At 40.1% G+C, this 11,925-nt stretch overlaps 1 non-coding gene across 1 annotated transcript; it reads right to left on the bottom strand.

The window, feature by feature from the left end:
- Positions 1-6,241: 6,241 nt before the first annotated feature.
- Positions 6,242-6,349, bottom strand: LOC112724339 (small nucleolar RNA R71). Its single transcript, XR_003163506.1, has one exon. It is a non-coding gene; the product is annotated as a small nucleolar RNA R71 (small nucleolar RNA).
- Between the last annotated feature and the right edge of the window lie 5,576 nt (positions 6,350-11,925).

Genomic DNA, 11,925 nt, shown 5'->3' with positions numbered 1-11,925 from the left:
AAGTCCTGGGGCATCCTTTGGAGGAAATAACAAAGCAAGGTATCAAGGAAAATCTACTTACATTCCGGCACCTCGCAAACAAGAATAGAAGATCTCAAACAGCAAGCATTTTTCATAGGAGAAAGACAAAACACAAACAAAACAAAAAGTCATCTTCCTACAGTCTATCAGCAAGAAACAAACATCAAACATACCAGGCAAAAATCGTCGAAGATGCAACCTTTTTTCAGGATCAAACAAAATTATCATTCCAAAGCTTCAAAATCAAAAGTATTTCACAACATGCAAAAGCCCTAAATGTATCAAGCAACAGGAAAAGCGAAAAAGACCATGCAAAAGACGAAGAAATTACAGTGATCAGGCACAGCGAAAAGTAGAAAGATCCAAACTTTTTCCAACTAAGATAAAAACTTTCTCAAAACAGACACAAAAATGGCGTAGAGGGAGGAAGAAAAACCAAACCTGGGAAAATGAGAGAAAGCTGCAAAGAAAAGCAGAAAGGCGGAAGGCAAAATCCAGAATCACCCCCTCCCCCACGAAAAAGCAAAATCACAAAGCAACGTCGCTAGGCTGAAACGCGAAAGCTACAGGCGGAGGCTTCAGAAAAATCAAAGGAAAAAGTTGAAAGTGAGAAAGTAAAGGGAGAAGTTACGAAGAAGAAGCGAAGAAGAGAAACCATTTTTGATCGACAAATTCAAAATAAAAGCCAAGAGAGAGTGGGGGCAATTAAATGCCAATTAAATGCGGATATTAAAACCGCTTGTGTTCCCAAAAAAGCGCTGATATAAAAGCACGCGCTTTTAGAGAAAAACGTTCTACATTCAAAAGCTGCTACAAAAAGGAGTCGACAAAATGCTTGAGTTCGGCTTCGCTACGAGAAGGACCAAAGTCAAGGACTCGACCTTAAGACCGAGCTCAAGCAGGGGCACTGTTCATACCCTGGGTCGAGCTATCTGACCTGGGATGATCGACGACAAAGCGACCGACCTCTTCAGGTCAAGCAGACCGACTTCTTCTTAAAGAAATCGGCCAAGTCGACAGGAACGCCCATAAAGGGCCTAAGTAGAGGAACACGACTCAAATCCAAAGGCCGTTCGAGCCTATAAGAGATAAGGGTGGTTCCCTTGAAGATAAGCTGACCTCAACTCAAAGATAAAGATAAGATAAGATAACTAACTTATCTTATCTAGAAAGGTCACTCTACAACTACTATAAATACACTGGAGCACCCAGGTATAACTTATACTCTGATTCTACTAAAAACCTGCTTAATACCCGTGCTAACTTAAGCATCGGAGTCTCTTGCAGGTACCCCCCACCCTCCGATGACAAAGGATCAGCAGTGCAGCTAGATCAACAAGTCGGACCCGACAACTCCGGCCGCCGCTCACCTGCCGGACACATCAGCGCCGACCAGTACAGAAGATCTCGTCCGAGATCGACCTACAGTTTCAGGTAACCCCCGGAAAAGCCACTAAAGTCAAGCAACCACCATTTACAAAATAAAAAGTTTAAAAGCCCACAGGCCGGACTATCTACACAAAACATCCACATAATCATTGAAGATCCGAAGGCTTCTCGGTAGCATCAACACGGGGTGAAGGAGGGTGAGTCTGAAGAGGCACAGCATCCACGGTCCCATCATCCCAGTTTAAGATCTGACAATCAGGTTCTGACACGGAATGACCAACCTCAGCTGAAGGAGCTGAAAAAGTCGGCACCACAGAGGCTTTTGCAGCAAGCACAGGAGGAGGTTCAACATCATCGTCTTTAGGATCGCCAGGGACAATCTTGCCGTTCTTTACAACGTTGTCCAGGCTGAAGAGAGTAAGGTCAAGCTCGGGGGCAAGAACCCGAACCTGCTCCTTCAGGTCCTCATAAGCAGTATTTACGCTGCCTACAAGGTGACCCTGGAGCTCGGCATAATCAGCCCGAGCGGACTCCAACTCCTCCCTGAGACGCATCACTTCCCTGTAGGTCGTGACATAGCTATCCTTGTGCCTCAATGCCGTGTCTTCAGCCAGCCTCACAGAAGCTGCCAAAGCAACAGAACTAGCCTTTTCGCCCTCCAACTCTTTCTCCAGATTGGTCACTTTCACTTGGAGCTCCTCCTTCAAACCCTTCATTCTGTCGAACTCCCACTTAGCCTCCTCCATAAAGGCTTTGGTAGCATGAAGGGTGATGAGCGGATAATTTATACGCTTTTTGACATTGTTTTTTAGTATGTTTTTAGTAGGATCTAGTTACTTTTAGGGATGTTTTCATTAGTTTTTATGTTAAATTCACATTTCTGGACTTTACTATGAGTTTGTGTGTTTTTCTGTGATTTCAGGTATTTTCTGGCTGAAATTGAGAGACTTGAGCAGAAATCAGATTCAGAGGTTGAAAAAGGATTGCTGATGCTGTTGGATTCTGACCTCCCTGCACTCAAAGTGGATTTTCTGGAGCTACAGAACTCGAAATGGCGCGCTTCCAATTGCGTTGGAAAGTAGACATCCAGGGCTTTCCATAAATATATAATAGTCTATACTTTGGCCAAGAATAGACGACGTAAACTGGCGTTTAACGCCAGCCTTCTACCCAAATCTGGCGTCCAGCGCCAGAAAAGGATCCAAAACCAGAGTTGAACGCCAGAAATGGATCAAAAGCTGGCGTTCAACTCCACAAATGGCCTCTGCACGTGCAACACTTAGGCTCAGCCCAAACACACACCAAGTGGGCCCCGGAAGTGGATTTATTCATCAATTACTTACTCATGTAAACCCTAGTGACTAGTTTATTATAAATAGGACCTCTTACTATTGTATTAGACGTCTTTTTGACCATCTTTGGTCTCAGTTATAATCCATTGTTCATCTTAGGAGACTATTGATCACGCCTTAGGGGGCTGGCCATCTCGGCCATGCCTGGACCTTCACTTATGTATTTTCATACGGTAGAGTTTCTACACTCCATAGATTAAGGTGTGGAGCTCTGCTGTTCCTCAAAGATTAATGCAAAGTACTACTGTTTTCTATTCAATTCTTCTTATTTCGCTTCTAAGATATCCATTCGCACCCAAGAACGTGATGAAGGTGATGATTATGTGTGACGCTCATCATCCTTCTCCCTTATGAACGCGTGCCTGACAAACACTTCTGTTCTACATGAAATAAGCTAGAATGAATATCTCTTAGATCTCCTAACCAGAATCTTCGTGGCGTAAGCTAGAATGATGGCGGCATTCAAGAGAATCCGGAAAGTCTAAACCTTGTCTGTGGTATTCCGAGTAGGATTCAATGATTGAATGACTGTGATGAGCTCCGAACTCGCGATTGCAGGGCGTTAGTGACAGACGCAAAAGGATAGTAAATCCTATTCCGGCATGATCGAGAACCGACAGATGAATAGCCGTGCCGTGGCAGGGTGCGTGAGCATATTATTCACTGAGAGGATAGGATGAAGCCATTGACAAGGGTGATGCCTCCAGACGATTAGCCGTGCCGTGACAGGGCATTGGATCATTTTCCCAAGAGATGATCGAAAGTAGCCATTGACAGTGGTGATGTATCACATAAAGCCAGCCATGGAAAGGAGTAAGACTGATTGGATGAAGATAGCAGGAAAGCAGAGGTTCAGAGGAATGAAAAGCATCTCCATTCGCTTATCTGAAATTCCTACCAATGATTTACATAAGTATCTCTATCCCTATTTTATTATATAATATTCGAAAACACCATTATCACTTTATATCTGCCTGACTGAGATTTACAAGGTGACCATAGCTTGCTTCATACCAACAATCTCCGTGGGATTCGACCCTTACTCACGTAAGGTATTACTTGGACGACCCAGTGCACTTGCTGGTTAGTTGTATCGAAGTTGTGACAAATTATGAATGTGTAATCACGATTACGCGTACCAAGTTGCTCACGTGCCAGGAATAGTTTGAGCCTGGACATCACAATTTCGTGCACCAAGTTTTTGGCGCCGTTGCCGGGGATTGTTTGAGTTTGGACAACTGACGGTTCATCTTGTTGCTCAGATTAGGTAATTTTCTTTTCGTTTTGTTTTCAAAAAAATTTTTCAAAAATATATTCTAAAATTCTCTCACCTGTTTTCGAAAAAAAAAAATAATAAAAATGTTTTCAAAAAAAAAATTTTTTTATTCAAAATTTTTAAGAATGAATTCTAGTGTTTCATGAAGCATGCTAAAGCCTGGCTGGCTGCAAAGCCATGTCTAATTCCTGGACTGAAGCTTTAGACTAAGAATGCAAGATTCCTGGAATTCATATTAAAAATTTTGGAATCCTTATTTTCCCTTTTCAATAAATTTTTGAAAAAATCCAAAAAAAAATTAGAAAATCATAAAAATAAAAAATATTGTTTCTGTGTTCTTGTTTGAGTCTTGCATCATATCATAAGTTTGGTGTCAATTGCATATGCATCTTGCATTTTTCGAAAATATCATGCATTCATAGTGTTCTTCATGATCTTCAAGTTGTTCTTGGTAAGCCTTCTTGTTTGATCTTGATGATTTTTTGTTTTGTGTCTTTTCATGTTTTTCATATGCATTCTTGAATTCTTAATGTCTAAGCATTAGAGAATTCTAAGTTTGGTGTCTTGCATGTTTTTTTTGCATTAAAAATTTTTTAAAAATGTGTTCTTGATGTTCATCATAATCTTCATAGTGTTCTTGGTGCTCATCTTGACATTCATAGCATTCTTGCATGCATCACATGTTTTGATCTAAAAATTTCATGCATTGCATCTTTTTAGTGTTTTCCTCTTGCATCATAAAAATTCAAAAATCAAAAAAATATCTTTCCCTTTTTCTCTCATCAAATTCGAAAATTTGAGTTGACTTTTTCAAAAATTTTTAAAAATCAAATTGTTTCTCATGAGTCAAATCAAATTTTCAATTTGAAAATCTTATCTTTTTCAAAATCTTTTTCAAAAATCAAATCTTTTTCAAAATTCTTAGTTGTTTTCGAAAATTCCAAAAATATTTTTCAAAAATCTTTTTCTTATTTTTGTATTAAATTTTCGAAAATAACATAAACAATTAATGTTTTGATTCAAAAATTTGAAGTTTGTTACTTACTTGTTAAGAAAGATTCAAACTTTAAGTTCTAGAATCATATCTTGTGATTTCTTATGAATCAAGTCATTAATTGAGATTTTAAAAATCAAATCTTTTTCAAAACTAATTTCAATCATATCTTTTCAAAAATATCTTCTTATCTTATCTTTTTCAAAAATATCTTTTCAAAATATCTTTTCTAACTTCCTAACTTCTTATCTTTTCAAAATTTGTTTCAACTAACTAACTAACTTTTTGTTTGTTTCTTAACTTTTTCAAAACTACCTAACTAACCCTCTCTCTCTCTAATTTTCGAAAATATCTTCCCTCTTTTTCAAAATTTCTTTTTAATTAATTAATTATTTTTATTTTCTATTTCAAAAATTTTCGAAAATTACTAACATTTTTCAAAAACCATTTTCGAAAATCACTAACTCTTTTTCAAAATAATTTTCGAAAATTCCCTCCTTCTCTCTCGTCTTATTTATTCATCTACTAACATCTCTTCCTCACATCATCACCAAATTCGAACCCCCTCCTCTATCTGTGTTCGAATTTCTTCTTCTTTTCTTCTACTAACAATAAGGAACCTCTTTACTGTGACATAGAGGATTCCTCTTCTTTTCTTTTTCTCTCCTCTTTCTTATGAGCAGGGACAGAGAAAAAGGCATTCTTGTTGAAGCTGATCCAGAACCTGAAAGGACTCTGAAGAGAAAATTAAGAGAAGCTAAATTACAACAATCCAGAGACAACTTGATTGAAAATTTCGAACAAGTAAAGGAGATGGCAGCCGAACCCAACAACAATGCAAGGAGAATGCTTGGTGACTTTACTGCACCAAATTCCAATTTACATGGAAGAAGCATCTCCATTCCTGCCATTGGAGCAAACAATTTTGAGCTGAAACCTCAATTAGTTTCTCTGATGCAGCAGAACTGCAAGTTTCATGGACTTCCATCTGAAGATCCTTTTTAGTTCTTAACTGAATTCTTGCAGATATGTGATACTGTTAAGACTAATGGAGTAGATCCTGAAGTCTACAGGCTCATGCTTTTCCCTTTTGCTGTAAGAGACAGAGCTAGATTATGGTTGTATTCTCAACCCAAAGACAGCCTGAACTCTTGGGATAAGCTGGTCACGGCTTTCTTAGCCAAGTACTTTCCTCCTCAAAAGCTGAGCAAGCTTAGAGTTGATGTTCAAACCTTCAGACAGAAAGAAGGTGAATCCCTCTATGAAGCTTGGGAAAGATACAAACAGTTGACCAAAAAGTGTCCTTCTGACATGCTTTCAGAATGGACCATCCTGGATATATTCTATGATGGTTTATCTGAGCTATCAAAGATGTCACTGGACACTTCTGCAGGTGGATCCATTCACCTAAAGAAAACGCCTGCAGAAGCTCAAGAACTCATTGACATGGTTGCTAATAACCAGTTCATGTACACTTCTGAAAGGAATCCTGTGAGTAATGGGACGCCTATGAAGAAGGGAGTTCTTGAAGTTGATACTCTGAATGCCATATTGGCTCAGAACAAAATATTGACTCAGCAAGTCAATATGATTTCTCAGAGTCTGAATGGAATGCAAGCTGCATCCAACAGTACTCAAGAGGCTTCTCCTGAAGAAGAAGCTTATGATCCTGAGAACCCTGCAATAGCAGAGGTGAACTACTTAGGTGAACCTTATGGAAACACCTATAACTCATCATGGAGAAATCATCCAAATTTCTCATGGAAGGATCAAAAGCCTCAACAAGGCTTTAACAATGGTGGAAGAAACAGGTTTAGCAACAGCAAGCTTTTTCCATCATCAACTCAGCAACAGACAGAGAACTCTGAACAAAATGCTTCTAATTTAGCAAATCTAGTCTCTGATCTGTCTAAGGCCACTGTAAGTTTCATGAATGAAACAAGATCTTCCATTAGAAATCTGGAAGCACAAGTGGGCCAGCTGAGTAAAAGGATCACTGAAATCCCTCCCAGTACTCTCCCAAGCAATACAGAAGAGAACCCAAAAGGAGAGTGCAAGGCCATTGACATAAGCACCATGGCCGAACCTACAAGTGGAGTGGAAGATGTGAATCCCAAGGAGGAAGACCTCCTGGGACGTCCAGTGATCAGTAAGGAGCTTCCCTCTGAGAAACCAAAGGACTCTGAGGCCCATCTAGAGACCATAGAGATCCCATTGAACCTCCTTATGCCCTTCATGAGCTCTGATGAGTATTCCTCTTCTGAAGAGAATGAGGATGTTACTGAAGAGCAAACTGCCAAGTTTCTTGGTGCAATCATGAAGCTAAATGCCAAATTATTTGGCATTGATACTTGGGAAGTTGAACCTCCCTTGTTCATCAATGAACTAAGTGATCTGGATCAACTGACATTGCCTCAGAAGAGACAGGATCCTAGAAAGTTCATAATACCCTGTACCATAGGCACCATGATCTTTAAGGCTCTGTGTGACCTTGGTTCAGGAATAAACCTCATGCCCCTCTCTGTAATAGAGAAACTGGGAATCTATGGGGTGCAAGCTGCTAAAATCTCATTAGAGATGGCAGACAGCTCTAGAAAACAGGCTTATGGACAAGTAGAGGACGTGTTAGTAAAGGTTGAAGGCCTTTACATCCCTGCTGATTTCATAGTCCTGGATACTGGAAAGGAAGAGGATGAATCCATCATCCTAGGAAGACCTTTCCTGGCCACAGCAAGAGCTGTGATTGATGTTGACAGAGATGAAATATTCCTTCAATGGAATGAGAACTCCCTTGTGTTTAAAACTCAAGGATCTCCCTCTGCAACCATGGAGAGGAAGCAGAAAAAGCTTCTCTCCAAGCAGAGTCAACCAGAGCCCCCACAGTCAAACTCTAAGTTTGGTGTTGGGAGGCCACAACCAAACTCTAAGTTTGGTGTTGAACTCCCATATCCAAACTCTAAGTTTGGTGTTGGAGAGTCTCAACAAAGCTCTGCACATCTGTGAGGCTCCATGAAAGCCCACTGTCAAGCTATTGACATTAAAGAAGCGCTTGTTGGGAGGCAACCCAATGTTTATCTAATTCTTATTTTTATTGTTTTTCATGTTTTCTTAGGTTCATGATCATGTGGAGTCACAAAATAAACAAAAAAATCAAAAACGGAATCAAAAACAGCAGAAGAAAAATCACACCCTGGAGGAGCATCTGTCTGGCGTTCAAACGCCAGAACAGAGCATAGTTCTGGCGCTGAACGCCCAGAATGGGAGCATCCTGGCGCTGAACGCCCAGAACAAGCATGGTTCTGGCGTTCAACGCCAGAAATGGCAGCAAAGGGGCGTTGAACGCCCAAAATGGGCACCAACCTGGCGCTGAACGCCCAGAGTTGTGTGCAAGGGCATTTTGCATGCCTAAATTGGTGCAGGAATGTAAATGCCTTGACACCCCAAGATCTGTGGACCCCACAGGATCCCCACCTACCTTCACTCACTCTCTTCTCTCTTCTCAATCATCCTCTATTCCCAATAAACACTCATCCCTTCTGTCTTCCATTTACCACTCACACCCATACACCCACTTACCTTCAAAAATTCAACATCTCTTCCCCACCCAATCCCACCCATATGGCCGAATACACACAGCCATCCATCTCCTCCATATCCTCTTCTTCTTCTATTCTTTCTTCTTTTGCTCGAGGGCGAGCAATATTCTAAGTTTGGTGTGGTAAAAGCATAGCTTTTTTTTGTTTTTTTCATAACCATTGATGGCACCTAAGGCCAGAGAAACCTCTAGAAAGAGGAAAGGGGAGACAAAAGCTTCCATCAAGGGTCTATAGCTCAGTGGTAGAACATTTGACTGCAAATCAAGAGATCCCTGAGATACCTCAGGGGATACATTTTCTTCCACACAATTATTGGAAGCAACTAAGGGTAGAACATCAAGAGCACTCCATCATCCTTCATGAAATCAGAGAAGATCTAAAAGCAATGAAGGAGGAGCAACAAAGACAAAGAAGAGACATAGAAGAGCTCAAGGACATCATTAGTTCCTCAAGAAGGAAACGTCACCATTACTAAGGTGGATTCATTCCTTGTTCTTATTTCTTCTGTTTTTCGTTTTCTATGTTATGTGCTTATCTGTGTTTGTGTCTTCATTACATGATCATTAGTAGTTAGTAACTATGTCTTAAAGTTATAAATGTCCTATGAATCCATCACCTCTCTTAAATGAAAAATGTTTTAATTCAAAAGAACAAGAAGTACATGAGTTTCGAATTTATCCTTGAACTTAGTTTAATTATATTGATGTGGTGACAATGCTTCTTGTTTTCTGAATGTATGCTTGAACAGTGCATATGTCTTTTGAAGTTGTTGTTTAAGAATGTTAAATATGTTGGCTCTTGAAAGAATGATGACTAGGAGACATGTTATTTGATAATCTGAAAAATCATAAAAATGATTCTTGAAGCAAGAAAAAGCAGCAAAGAACAAAGCTTGCAGAAAAAAAAAATAGGCGAAAAAAAAATATAGAAAGAAAAAGAAAAAGCAAGCGGAAAAAGCCAAAGCTCTTAAAACCAAGAGGCAAGAGCAAAAATCCAATAACCCTTAAAACCAAAAGGCAAGGGAAATAAAAAGGATCCCAAGGCTTTGAGCATCAGTGGATAGGAGGGCCTAAAGGAATAAAATCCTGGTCTAAGCGGCTAAACCAAGCTGTCCCTAACCATGTGCTTGTGGCGTGTAGGTGTCAAGTGAAAACTTGAGACTGAGCGGTTAAAGTCAAGGTCCAAAGCAAAAACAAAGAGTGTACTTAAGAACCCTGGACACCTCTAATTGGGGACTTTAGAAAGCTGAGTCACAATCTGAAAAGGTTCACCCAATTATGTGTCTGTGGCATTTATGTATCCGGTGGTATTACTGGAAAACAAAGTGCTTAGGGCCACGGCCAAGACTCATAAAGAAGCTGTATTCAAGAAACATCATACTGAACTAGGAGAGTCAATAACACTATTCGAAATCTGAAGTTCCTATAGATGCCAATCATTCTGAACCTCAATGGATAAAGTGAGATGCCAAAACTATTCAAGAGGCAAAAAGCTATAAGTCCCGCTCATATGATTGAAGCTCTGTTTCATTGATAGTTTGGAATTTATAGTATATTCTCTTCTTTTTATCCTATTTTGATTTTTAGTTGCTTGGGGACAAGCAACAATTTAAGTTTGGTGTTGTGATGAGCGGATAATTTATACGCTTTTTGACATTGTTTTTAGTATGTTTTTAGTAGGATCTAGTTACTTTTAGGGATGTTTTCATTAGTTTTTATGTTAAATTCACATTTCTGGACTTTACTATGAGTTTGTGTGTTTTTCTGTGATTTCAGGTATTTTCTGGCTGAAATTGAGGGACTTGAGCAGAAATCAGATTCAGAGGTTGAAAAAGGACTGCTGATGCTGTTGGATTCTGACCTCCCTGCACTCAAAGTGGATTTTCTGGAGCTACAGAACTCGAAATGGCGCGCTTCCAATTGCTTTGGAAAGTAGACATCCAGGGCTTTCCAGCAATATATAATAGTCCATACTTTAGCCAATAATAGACGACGTAAACTGGCGTTCAACGCCAGCCTTCTACCCAAATCTGGCGTCTAGCGCCAGAAAAGGATCCAAAACCAGAGTTGAACGCCAGAAATGGATCAAAAGCTGGCGTTCAACTCCACAAATGGCCTCTGCACGTGCAACACTTAGGCTCAGCCCAAACACACACCAAGTGGGCGCCGGAAGTGGATTTATTCATCAATTACTTACTCATGTAAACCCTAGTGACTAGTTTATTATAAATAGGACCTCTTACTATTGTATTAGACGTCTTTTTGATCATCTTTGGTCTCAGTTATAATCCATTGTTCATCTTAGGAGACTATTGATCACGCCTTAGGGGGCTGGCCATCTCGGCCATGCCTGGACCTTCACTTATGTATTTTCATACGGTAGAGTTTCTACACTCCATAGATTAAGGTGTGGAGCTCTGCTGTTCCTCAAAGATTAATGCAAAGTACTACTGTTTTCTATTCAATTCTTCTTATTTCGCTTCTAAGATATCCATTCACACCCAAGAACGTGATGAAGGTGATGATTATGTGTGACGCTCATCATCCTTCTCCCTTATGAACGCGTGCCTGACAAACACTTCTGTTCTACATGAAATAAGCTAGAATGAATATCTCTTAGATCTCCTAACCAGAATCTTCGTGGCGTAAGCTAGAATGATGGCGGCATTCAAGAGAATCCGGAAAGTCTAAACCTTGTCTGTGGTATTCCGAGTAGGATTCAATGATTGAATGACTGTGACGAGCTCCGAACTCGCGATTGCAGGGCGTTAGTGACAGACGCAAAAGGATAGTAAATCCTATTCCGGCATGATTGAGAACCGACAGATGAATAGCCGTGCCGTGACAGGGTGCGTGAGCATATTATTCACTGAGAGGATAAGATGAAGCCATTGACAAGGGTGATGCCTCCAGACGATTAGCCGTGCCGTGACAGGGCATTGGATCATTTTCCCGAGAGATGACCGAAAGTAGCCATTGACAGTGGTGATGTATCACATAAAGCCAGCCATGGAAAGGAGTAAGACTGATTGGATGAAGATAGCAGGAAAGCAGAGGTTCAGAGGAATGAAAAGCATCTCCATTCGCTTATCTGAAATTCCTACCAATGATTTACATAAGTATCTCTATCCCTATTTTATTATAAAATATTCGAAAACACCATTATCACTTTATATCTGCCTGACTGAGATTTACAAGGTGACCATAGCTTGCTTCATACCAACAATCTCCGTGGGATTCGACCCTTACTCACGTAAGGTATTACTTGGACGACCCAGTGCACTTGCTGGTTAGTTGT

Source organism: Arachis hypogaea, chromosome 11 (genome assembly GCF_003086295.3).
Source record: "Arachis hypogaea cultivar Tifrunner chromosome 11, arahy.Tifrunner.gnm2.J5K5, whole genome shotgun sequence".
Lineage (NCBI taxonomy): Eukaryota > Viridiplantae > Streptophyta > Magnoliopsida > Fabales > Fabaceae > Arachis > Arachis hypogaea.
Note: the sequence above shows the minus strand (reverse complement) of the source record. Positions and strands in the feature narration are given on the sequence as shown.